This window comes from Arachis ipaensis, chromosome B1 (assembly GCF_059453495.1).
Source record: "Arachis ipaensis isolate K30076 ecotype BB chromosome B1, ASM5945349v1, whole genome shotgun sequence".
Taxonomy (NCBI): Eukaryota; Viridiplantae; Streptophyta; class Magnoliopsida; order Fabales; family Fabaceae; genus Arachis; species Arachis ipaensis.
This window is the reverse complement of record NC_142436.1, coordinates 102,010,327-102,023,083: the sequence shown is the minus strand read 5'-3', so window position 1 is coordinate 102,023,083 and position 12,757 is coordinate 102,010,327. Positions and strand designations below refer to the sequence as shown.

The window sequence follows — 12,757 nt, the reverse complement described above, 5'->3', positions numbered from 1 at the left end:
CTCAATCTTGATTCCGCTCAACTAGAACACACTTCTAATCCGAATTGCTCACTCAACCAATCCTTGTGGGATTCGACCTCACTCTATTGTGAGTTTTTACTTGACGATAACCGGTGCACTTGCCGGAAGGAATTTTGCCGATCGTGCAATTTCCTAAATCGTAGCATAACTAGTTTATGTGCATCAAGTTTATGGCGCCGTTGCCGGGGATTGGTTTTCGATTGACAATTCTCAAATTGGAAGCTAACTAGATTGAGCAATTTTCTCTTGCTTTGTTAATTCTGTTCAAGATACTTGTTGAATTTTAATTTCTGCACTCGGTTACATGCTTTCCTTCTTTATGCCTTTAAATTCATGCAACTAACTCACTGACGCACTAACTGTTTGAATTAATTCCTCAATTGATCTATCCATACTCTTCCATTAACCAAGAGTACTTCACTTGTTTGTGTTTGAGCTGTGTTCTTGTATGACAGGTAGGAGAGGAGAGACATCAACTCCTCCATATACCGAACCAGAGAGGACCCTTCATAGACTTAGAAGGGAAGCAAGAGGGAAGAGAGTAGTGGGAGAAGAGGAATCTGAAGGAGAATCTGAGGACAATTTTGAGGAAGCTTTAGATCTCAACATGGATAGAGAAGTTCACAACCATGAGAGAGCTGATGGAAACGATGCCATTCCTGAGAGGAGGGTTCTTAGTTCATACATAAACCCAACCTCTGGGAATTGTGGTAGTAGCATCCAGAAACCACCCATTCAGGCCAACAATTTTGAGCTCAAGCCACAGCTAATATCACTTGTGGAGAATCATTGTTCCTTTGGAGGAAGTGCTAATGAAGACCCAAACCAACATCTCACAAAATTCCTGAGAATTTGTGACACTGTGAAGTCCAATGGAGTCCAGGAAGATGCCTATAAACTGCTTTTGTTCCCATTTTCACTTAGGGACAAAGCAGCTAAGTGGCTGGAATCATTCCCAAGGGGGAGTCTAACAACATGGGATGAGGTGGAAAGCAAGTTTCTGGCACGTTTCTACCCTCCACAAAAGGTCAATAGGCTTCGATCTGAGGTTCAGACTTTTAGACAACAAGATGGTGAAACTCTCTACGAGGCATGGGAGAGATTCAAGGACTTGACAAGGAAATGCCCACCAAACATGTTCCATGATTGGGTGCAATTGCACATCTTTTATGATGGGCTCTCTTATGAATCAAGGAAGGTTGTAGACCATTCATCAGGAGGTTCATTGAACAGGAAAAAGACTGTGGAAGAAGCCATTGAAGTGATCGAGACAGTGGCTGAGAATGAGTACTACTATGCATCAGAGAGGCACAACACTAAGGGAGTCATGGAGCTGAACCATGTTGATACAATTCTAGCCCAAAACAAGGTGTTTGCCAAGCAACTAGCAGAGCTTACCAGGCAATTAGAAACAAAGCAAGTGGCTGCAATACACACACAAGATCAAGAGGAAGTAAGCATTGAAGGAGGTGATTGGGATGAGGCTAACTATGTGGGAAACCAACAAAGGCAATCATATGATCCACATTCCAACACTTACAACCCAGGCTGGAGAAACCACCCAAACTTTGGGTGGGGAAACCAACAAACCCAACCACAAAATCACAAACCTTACAACCACAACCAACATAACAATTCCACATACCAAAACTCCAACCAAAGATCATACCAAGCCACACAAAACACTTACCCCCAACCATCATATCATGGCCAAAATAATCAACATACCCAACCTAATCCGAACCAACAATTTCAAGATCAATTAAACCGGATAGAAGGAATGATGGCAACCATGAGCCAAGACATAATTGAATTGAAAGCTTTTAAGGAAGAAGTAAATTCTAACTTGCAAAACCAAGGAGCTGCCATCCAGAAGCTAGAAAATCAAATTTTGTATTTGACTAAGCAAGCCCCTGGGACAAGCGGTTCGCATGCTGCCAAGGCTATTGCAAGGGAAGAATGTAAGGCCATAACCCTCAGAAGTGGAAAGAATCTAAAGGAGATCTCAAGGGAAACCACAGAGGATGAAGCAAAGGAAAATGTGAAAGACAAAGAACAAGGACAATCTTTTACACCGTCTGCAACAAAAGAAAAAGAAAAAGAGGTCCTGAAGCCTTACACACCTAAAGCACCTTATCCTCAACGTTTGATGAAAAGTGAAAAGGATGGCCAATTCTCCAGGTTCTTGGAGATTTTCAAGAAGCTTCAAATCAACATTCCCTTTGCTGAGGCAATAGAGCAAATGCCACTCTATGCAAAATTCTTAAAAGAATTAATGACCAAGAAGAGAAGCTGGAGAAATGAGGAAACTGTGTTGTTAACTGAAGAATGCAGTGCCATCATTCAGCACAAATTGCCTCAGAAATTGAAGGACCCAGGCAGTTTCCAAATCCCCTGCATCATAGGAGAAGTCATGGTGGAGAAGGCCTTGTGTGACTTAGGGGCCAGCATCAATTTGATGTCGCTAACAATGATGAGAAGAATGAAGATTGAGGAAGCCAAACCAACAAGAATGGCCCTCCAATTGGCAGATCGAACTTTTAAATTCCCTCATGGGATAGTTGAGGACTTGTTGGTGAAAGTGGGAGAATTTATATTTCCTGCTGATTTTGTGGTGTTAGATATGGAGGAAGAAGCCAAAGCTTCAATAATTCTGGGAAGACCCTTCCTAGCCACTGCTGGAGCCATCATAGATGTACAAAAGGGTGAACTCACTCTTAGACTACATGATGAGAAATTGGTGTTTAATGTATTCAAGGCAATGAGCTATCCATCAGAATCACTAAGGGAATGCATGAGGGTTGATGTAGTGGACATTGCAGTACAAGAAACTTTTGAGGAAACAATAAAGGAATTGGCAGAGGAGGAGTTCACCAAGGATATTGAAGTTAGTGATATCAAGGGTGCTGACACAACCATGCTAAGCATGCCAGAGAGAGTGAAAGAAGAAAAGGAAGCACCAAAACCTGAGCTCAAAGCCTTGCCCCCTAATCTCAAGTATGCATACTTGGGTAGTGATGAGAGTCACCCTGTTATCATTAGCTCTGCCCTGAGCCAAGAACAGGAAGAAGAATTGATCAAGGTGCTGCAAACTCATCAAGATGCCATTGGATGGACCCTAGCTGATTTGAAGGGGATAAGTTCATCCATATGCATGCATAAAATCTTGTTAGAAGAGGATGCTAGACCCTCCATTCAAGCTCAGAGGAGATTGAATCCCGTCATGAAAGAAGTGGTACAAAAGGAAGTCAGGAAGTTATGGCAGGCAGGGGTAATCTACCCCATTTCTGATAGCCCATGGGTTAGTCCCATCCATGTAGTTCCTAAGAAAGGTGGCATAACTGTGGTACCAAATGAGAAGAATGAACTCATACCCACAAGAACCGTCACTGGGTGGAGGATGTGCATAGACTACAGGAAGCTCAATGAAGCCACCAGAAAGGATCATTTCCCACTCCCATTCATGGATCAGATGCTTGAAAGGCTTGCCGGACATGCTTACTATTGCTTCTTGGATGGATATTCAGGATACAACCAAATAGTAGTTGATCCGAGTGATCAAGAGAAAACATCATTTGTTTGTCCATATGGAGTTTTTGCTTATAGACGCATGCCCTTTGGATTGTGCAATGCACCTGCCACTTTCCAAAGATGCATGCTGTCCATCTTTTCAGACATGATTGAAAAATTTATTGAGGTCTTCATGGACGATTTTTCTGTGTTTGGGGATTCTTTTCCCAGCTGCCTACACCACCTTGCCTTGGTGCTTAAGAGGTGCCAAGAGACTAACCTAGTATTAAACTGGGAAAAGTGTCATTTCATGGTCACAGAAGGAATAGTCCTTGGCCACAAAATCTCTAATAGAGGCATGGAGGTGGACAGAGCTAAGGTGGAAATCATTGAAAAACTACCTCCACCAAGTAATGTCAAGGCAGTTAGAAGTTTTTTGGGACACGCTGGTTTTTACAGAAGGTTTATTAGAGACTTTTCTAAAATAGCCAAACCTTTGAGTAACTTGCTTGTCTCTGATACACCCTTTGTATTTGATAAAAATTGCATGCTAGCCTATGAACTTTTGAAGCAAAAACTTTCCTCTGCACCTATCATTGCCCCACCTGATTGGAACTTACCTTTTGAACTGATGTGTGATGCATCAGACCTTGCTATTGGGGCAGTGTTAGGACAAAGGAAAGACAATTTGGTACATGTGATTTATTATGCCAGTAAAGTCTTGAATGCTAACCAAAGGAATTACACAACCACTGAAAAAGAACTCTTGGCAATAGTCTTTGCATTTGACAAATTTAGATCTTATCTCATTGGATCTAAAGTCATTGTCTTCACTGATCATTCAGCTTTAAAATATTTACTTGCTAAACAAGAATCTAAACCAAGACTTATTAGATGGGTTCTTTTGTTGCAGGAATTTGACATTGAAATCAAAGACAAGAAGGGTGTAGAGAACAAGGTGGCAGATCATTTATCAAGGATACCATGTGAAGAAGGAAGCACACAAAGCACACATATAAATGAGTGCTTTCCTGATGAACAACTCATGGTAATTCACAAAGCACCCTGGTTTGCAGACATAGCAAACTTCAAGGCCACTGGGAGTTTACCTTTGGAATTTAACAAACATCAAAGGAAGAAATTGGTAAATGATGCCAAATACTTCATCTGGGACGAACCATACTTGTTCAAAAAATGTTCCGATGGCATACTCAGAAGATGCATATCCGAGGAAGAAGGAAGGGAAGTTTTATGGGACTGCCATGGCTCCACTTATGGAGGGCACTTTGCAGGAGAAAGAACAGCAGCTAAGGTGTTGCAGTGTGGTTTTTATTGGCCCACTATCTTCAAAGATGCAAAAGAATTAGTGAAGCACTGCCATGAATGCCAGAAAGCTGGGAACCTGCCAAGAAGAAATGAAATGCTACAACAATTCATTCTGGAACTTGAATTGTTTGATGTATGGGGGATAGATTTCATGGGACCATTTCCCTCCTCATACTCAAATAATTACATTCTTGTGGCAGTAGACTATGTCTCCAAATGGGTTGAAGCAATAGCAACTCCAACCAATGATAATAAGGTAGTCATGAACTTCCTCAGAAAACACATTTTTTGCCGTTTTGGGGTTCCAAGAGCAATCATCAGTGATGGAGGAAGCCACTTCTGCAACAAACCATTAGAGGCATTGCTTCTAAAATATGGAGTCAAACACAGGGTAGCCACACCATACCATCCACAGACAAGTGGGCAAGCCGAAATATCTAACAGAGAACTCAAAAGGATCCTGGAAAAGACTGTGGGAACTTCAAGGAAGGACTGGTCGATTAAGCTAGATGATGCTCTTTGGGCATATAGGACAGCTTTCAAAACACCAATTGGAATGTCTCCTTACCAACTAGTATATGGAAAAGCTTGCCATCTGCCACTGGAGTTGGAGCACAAGGCATACTGGGCCTTGAAACTTCTGAACTTGGACAACAAAGCTGCTGGAGAAAGAAGGATGTTGCAAATTCAAGAGTTGGAAGAATTCAGAGCAGAAGCTTATGAGAATGCCAAAATTTACAAAGAAAGAGCAAAGAAGAAGCATGACAGCAACATAGCCCCAAGGAAATTTGAAGAAGGGCAAAAAGTATTGCTCTACAATTCTAGGCTGAAGCTATTTCCAGGGAAGCTAAAATCAAGGTGGTCTGGACCATTCCTTGTCACCAAGGTCTCCAATTATGGACAAGTAGAAATCATGGAAGAAAAGTCACAACGAACCTTCATTGTTAACGGTCAAAGACTCAAACATTACTTGGGAGATGTGGAGGAGAAGGACAAAGTTAAATATCACCTCAACTGAGGAAGCTGACCGTCAAGCTAATGACGTTAAAGAAGCGCTTGTTGGGAGGCAACCCAACCTGAGGTAATACCTTGTTGCTGTTTCTTTTATTTGTTTCAATAAAAAGGGTGAAGTAGTTTCTGTGCATTGCAAAGAATTAAGTTTGGTGTTTCACACCAAACAATGAATTCATGGATCAATAATTCAAAGGGGAATGTGTGACTCTAAGTTTGGTGTTCCACCATAAAGATCAACTGAACACAACAACCTTTGAATTATATGAAAGGAACAACTATTCTAAGCAGTCACAGAAATGCTTAAAACCCTTAGTAGCAACATCATTCCAAGAGAACTCAAGGATTCAAAGAACAGAGAAGTAAGTGGGAGACTAAGTTTGGTGTTCACACACCAACCTAAGACTCCGATACTTACCCACACATAGTTGAGCTAACCACTCAAGTGCTTGAGAAGCAAGCAACTTCATCACTCTTTGCAGGAAAGGAAACAAGAATCTTAAAGCATGAAGCAACATTTAGGAGAAGAAGGAGAAATCAAATTGTTTCCTGACAACAAAGAGAAAACAAGGAATTTCACAAGGTGGTATTATTCCTTGATAATTCTTTAAAAAGGGCAAACAAAAGCATGCGTGTTCTGGTTTAAACTGTAAATGTTGAATCTTTCTGGAATGTAGAGTTTTTCTAGTATGTGTGTTTGTTATTTGCTTTGAATAAAGTGAATGCCTAGATGTTTGGATATAACTTCACCTTCTTAAACGAGTGCTTGCCATGCTTGTTCTGTTTCCAAAAATAAAAGAAAAGTTTGAACAAAAGTAACTTGGCTAAATTAGTGACAAATCAAGTAGAATTAAGTGGTGGTATGCATGCTTGATTGTTTAGTCAGATCACTGGAATTAGAGTGTAGAATTATCATTCTTTGTGTAGAAATTGAAAACTGTCTATGGATCTTGATGAATAAATGTCTTTGGCCATGAAAAAGAAAGAAAAAGAAGAAGAAAAAGCCTCTGAAAAAGGGCAACCAAAAAGCAAGAAAATTGAGAAAATAAGCTAGGCACCAATGGTTTGATCTTCTAAGACAAATGCCTGTGGTGTTTATGTATTAAGGATATGCTTGGATGAATAGGTTCTGAGGAGTGTTTCAACACTTGGTAACTTGGGTTAACTAACCCGGGATTATCAACCAAAAGTCCATTATCAAGAGCAACCTAAATACAAAACATTTAGTCACACAAAGAGGTGCTGGGCACCAATGTCTCAAGAAGAAATGTGAACTAAAATGCCTAAAGTGGATATGTGTAGTGCACTGATAAGAAAAAGAAAATGCCAAAGGCTTGTGCAACACATGACACTAAGCAAACAAGGAGCAAAAGAAGCTCTAAGAAAAAGAAAAGAAAAACAAAGAAGAGAAAAGTGCCAAAGACATAAAAATAACAAGAGGCCATAGCAGTGTTTGATGGATGCAATGAAAAAGTGATAATCTTACCTGATAAGTATGAAAAAGTGATGCTGCAACTTTCTGCATAAAACCCTTCTGAGGAACTTCAAATGCTTGCTAATATAGCCAATGTAATTGCTTTTTGTTTCATACTTTCTTCTCAAATAACTCAGGACTTGCTTAGGGACAAGCAAGTATTAAGTTTGGTGTTGTGATGCCAAGGCATCATAGGCTAGTTTCACTAGCATTTTTCTGTTAGTTTTAGTTGTTTTATGCATTTTCTTGAGCTTAAAGTAACCAAAAATGGTTAAATGAAGAACAAAGCAATGAACCATCCAAACAATATGATTTTGATGCAAATTCCATGAGTTTTAGTTATATTACTTAAATGCTATGAATGAAAGATTTCTCATGAAATTTTGCAAGACTTTGATGCAATTGTTTGGATGATTTCAGGGAAGAAGAGGCTAAGCAAGGAAGCAACAAAATCAATAAAGGAAGCTTGAATATCACATGTGGAGTTTAAGTTCCAGTTTAAGCCTAAACTGGAGCTTAAACGCCAAAATCATGAAGGATAAGAAATGCTGGAATTGAAGTTTAACCTCCAGTTTGACCTTAAACTGGAGGTTAAACGCCAGAATGAAAAGCCTCACTAAAGAAGCATTCCACGTTAAACCTCCAGTTTGACCTCAAACTGGAGGTTAAACGCCAGAATGATAATGTCACTCAGGGGGGAGTTCCACGTTTAACCTCCAGTTTGACCTCAAACTGGAGGTTAAACGCCAGAAGGAGGAAGAGTACCAGGGAGCCATTCCACGTTTAAGCTCCAGTTTGACCTCAAACTGGAGCTTAAACGTGTTCGACAGCTTTTCTCCTCCAGGGTTGCTCTCTCCATTTCCACGTTTAACCTCCAGTTTGACCTCAAACTGGAGGTTAAACGTGTTCGACACCTCCAGGGCTACCATTCTAAGCTTCCACGTTTAACCTCCAGTTTGACCTCAAACTGGAGGTTAAACGTGTTCGACCTCCAGTATGCCTCCACCCTTTTCCACGTTTAACCTCCAGTTTAACCTTAAACTGGAGGTTAAACGTGTTCGACCTCCAGGGCTGCCCTTCCTATTTCCACGTTTAAGCTTCAGTTTAACCTTAAACTGAAGCTTAAACGTGTTCGACTACATGACTCTCCAGGGCTGCCTTCTTCCATTTCCACGTTTAAGCTTCAGTTTAACCTTAAACTGAAGCTTAAACGTGCTTCTACAAAAGGCCTCACTGGAAGTGTCTGGCGTTTAAGCTGCAGTTTAAGCTTAAACTACAACTTAAACGCCACTCTTGGAAAAGGTTTCTGGGCCAAAAATATTGTGATTTAAGTTAGTCTTTGAGCACAAATATTAACGTAAACTTACTTTGGTATGAAACCCAATTGAATATCATGGTTTATGGGATTGGGCCTGAAGGATTGATGAGTTTGAAATCTCAATTTATTGAGTCATGTGTCATTATTTGATTATCACTAAGTTGGCTCAATAAATGTTACAGGATTTGGATCAACAACCTCATCAAGATTATGGATCATAAACCCAAGGCAAAAGGAAAGCAAGGAGAGGCCTCAAAGCCCAAGAAGCACAACTGAAGCTCAATATAGAAAGTGTATAAATAGGATAGAAGTTAAGTTAGAAGGAACTTTTACTTTCACTTTTAGAGTTTTCCTTTTCTTTGTAATTGAATTCAGAGCTATGATTCACTAAACCCCCTTTCATTGGGTTAGGGAGCTCTATTGTAATTCAATGAATCAATAATAGTTTACCTTCTTCTTCAATCTTTTCTCTTGAATTTTGTTAGAAAGCTTCTCGATCTAATTCCATTGAGTAGTTGTCTTGGGAAAGAAACTACCCATACTTGGAATCCTTCGGAGCCTTGGGAAAGGAATGGAGGATTCATGCTAGAGAAGCTTTCTCACAGTGAATTGGATTGGGGTTTGGATGGATATTGTGACATGTAATCCTACCAAATTGTGGTTCATGAAATTGTGTGGTATAATCAGTGATCAAGCATCATCTCTTCTTATGAACATTTAAACCAAGGGATTGGGAATTTGTTTGTTTTTAGAGAGAATTGGTGAGCCAAGGGATTGGTATCCAATCATATAAGATTGCCAAGCAAAATTCAATGAACGCATTGGTTGAGGAAGAGATAAACATGTTTTGATTCGGAGATCTCAATATCTCCTATAACCCAATGAATTCCCCATTTCTGATTTCCATTTTCTCTTTACATTCTGCAACTCAATTCATGCAACACCCCCATTCCCTTTTAATTTCAGCAATTTAGTTTCTGCTCTTTAATTCATTGCAATTTAAGATTCCGCCATTTCAATTTCTTGTCATTTACTTTTACCGCCAATTTTACATTCCGCAATTCTCATCTCAATCTTGATTCCGCTCAACTAGAACACACTTCTAATCCGAATTGCTCACTCAACCAATCCTTGTGGGATTCGACCTCACTCTATTGTGAGTTTTTACTTGACGATAACCGGTGCACTTGCCGGAAGGAATTTTGCCGATCGTGCAATTTCCTAAATCGTAGCATAACTAGTTTATGTGCATCATAAGGCAGTCAGGAGTTTCTTGGGTCATGCAGGATTTTATAGAAGATTTATAAAGGATTTTTCAAAAATTGCTAAGCCACTAAGCAACCTATTGGTTGTTGATGTTCCTTTTGTGTTTGATGCTGACTGCCTGCATGCTTTTAAAACTCTGAAAGCAAACCTTACTTCTGCTCCCATTATAGCTCCCCCTGACTGGGATTTACCATTTGAATTGATGTGTGATGCTAGTGATTTTTCTATAGGAGCTGTTTTAGGATAGAGGCATGGCAAGCTTGTACATGTCATTTACTATGCTAGTCGTGTGTTAAATGATGCTCAAAAGAATTACACAACTACAGAGAAAGAACTATTAGCTATTGTGTATGATGTTGATAAGTTTAGGTCATATCTAATTAGTTCTAAGGTTATTGTTTATACTGATCATGCTGCTTTGAAGTACCTTCTAACCAAACAGGACTATAAACCAAGATTAATTAGATGGGTGTTGCTCCTCCAGAAGTTTGACATTGAAATAAAGGACAGAAAAGGGCCAGAAAATCAAGTAGCCGACCATCTTTCCAGAATAGAGCCTCGAAAAGGAGTACAACCATCCACAGCTATGACTGATACATTTTCGGATGAACAATTATTTCTCATTCAGCAGGCCCCATGGTTTGCACATATTGCAAATTACAAGGCCATGAATTTTATTCCAAAGAAGTACAGTAGGCAACAAGTAAAGAAGCTATTGACTGATGCAAAGTACTACATTTGGGAGGAACCATACCTTTTTGAAAGGTGTTCAGATGGTATAATCCGGAGATGTGTCCTAAATGAGGAGAAATAGCAGATTCTTTGGCACTATCATGGTTCCGATTATGGAGGCCACTTCGGTGGCGAAAGGACAGGTACAAAAGTCCTTCAGAGCTGGTTTTACTGGCCGACTCTCTTCAGGTACTCCAGAGAATTTGTGAAGCACTGTGACAGATGTGAAAAAGCCACGAATATTCCTGCCAACCATGAGATTCCACAGCAGGGGATTCTTGAGGTTGAGTTATTTGATGTTTGGGGTATTGATTTCATGGGACCTTTTCCACCCTCACATTCAAACAACTATATTCTAGTGGTAGTTGATTATGTGTCCAAGTGGGTGGAAGCCATGGCTCTACCCACCAATGATGCCAAGGTGGTGATGAGCTTTCTTTAGAGATATATTTTTAGCCGGTTTGGTGTCCCAAGGACACTCATTAGTGATGGTAGAAGTCATTTCGGTAATAGACAGCTGGACTCACTTCTGCAGAGATATAGAGTCCGTCATAAAGTGGCAACCCCCTATCACCATCAGACAAGTGGACAGGTTGAAGTCTCCAACAGGGAACTCAAGCGGATTCTAGAAAAGACCGTCAGTGTTTCAAGAAAGGACTGGTCTAGGAAGCTTGATGATGCTCTATTGGCATACCGGACGGCTTACAAGACTCCTATTGGCATGTCCCCTTATCAGTTGTTCTATGGCAAAGCATGTTACTTGCCAGTTGAGCTAGAGCATAAAGCTTACTGGGCAATCAGGTATCTGAATCTTGATTCAGAAGTTGCAGGAATTAAGCGAATGCTTCAGTTGAATGAGCTTGATAAATTCATATATTCAGCCTATGAGAATGCCAAGCTCTATAAGGAGAAAACCAAGTTACTGCATGACAAGAAGATTACCATCAGAGTCTTTGAGCCAGGATAGAGAGTGCTTCTATATAATTCAAGGCTCAAACTCTTTCCCGGGAAGCTGAAATCCCGGTGGTCAGGACCGTTTGTGGTTACCAGAGCTTCACCATATGGCCATGTGAAAATATAGGAAGAGAATTCTGACAGAAAATTTACAGTGAATGGCCAGAGGTTGAAGCACTATCTTGGAGGCGTGATTGATCGCCAAAAGTCCGCTCATCTGCTGAATTATCAGAACTGACAGTCAAGCTAGTGACGTTAAAGAAGCACTTGTCAGGAGGCAACCCGATGATTTCGTATCCTTGGTTATTTTTCCATTGAGTTGATTATATTATTTGTTTAATTTTTATTGAATTTTTACTGTTTTCCTTTGTTTTACTTGTGTTTTAATCATGTAGAATTTTTAAAACAGGAACCGAACACTTAGAAAAAATTTTGGAACACTCTGGAGAAGGTTGAGTCTGCCAATTCCACGCTAAACTTGGGATTTTCCAAGTTCAACATGGCATGTGCGTGTAATTTGGAAAGGTGTCTCTGCCAGTTCCACACTGAACTTGGGATTTTCCAAGTTCAGCGTGGAGAACGACGTCAATTAGCGTGCCAGGAGCCAAGACCCACGCTGAACTTTGAAAATTCCAAGTTCAGCGTGGAAAACAGGTACCAAGTGAGAGTTGCCACTGCTATTCCCATGTTGAACTTGGCCTTCTCCAAGTTCAGCGTGGGAATATCCCAACCCCTGCCCCATTCAATTCCCCATCCCCCCTCTCTTATCGTAACTAGGCCCAGCACCTCATTCTCACTCAACCATCCCTTTCCCAACCCTCCACTACTATATAAAGCCCCCACACTACTGCTTCCATACATCCGCCATTCCCCACACACAGGCACTTATACACGCAGTTTTCCCCTCTCCCCTGTAGCCTTCCCGAACCCTTCTCCCCCATCACACAACCTAAATCCTTGTTCTACCCAAAACCATACCACCCACGTCCACCTCCCTCTGTCCCATGTTCCCCCCTCTATTCCCCTCTTCTTTCTTTTTTTAATTTATTTTTCTGTTCTGTGTACCTTCGTTTTAAAAAAAAAAACCAGAAGAATATTTTTAACATTGTATTTTATTTTCTGCTATTTAAATTTCTGTATCTCTT

At 40.4% G+C, this 12,757-nt stretch overlaps 1 non-coding gene across 1 annotated transcript; it reads right to left on the bottom strand.

Annotated features, from left to right (window-relative positions):
* Positions 1 to 1,054: 1,054 nt before the first annotated feature.
* On the bottom strand, positions 1,055 to 1,158 carry LOC148577686 (small nucleolar RNA R71). Its single transcript, XR_015904332.1, has one exon. It is a non-coding gene; the product is annotated as a small nucleolar RNA R71 (small nucleolar RNA).
* Positions 1,159 to 12,757: the final 11,599 nt, after the last annotated feature.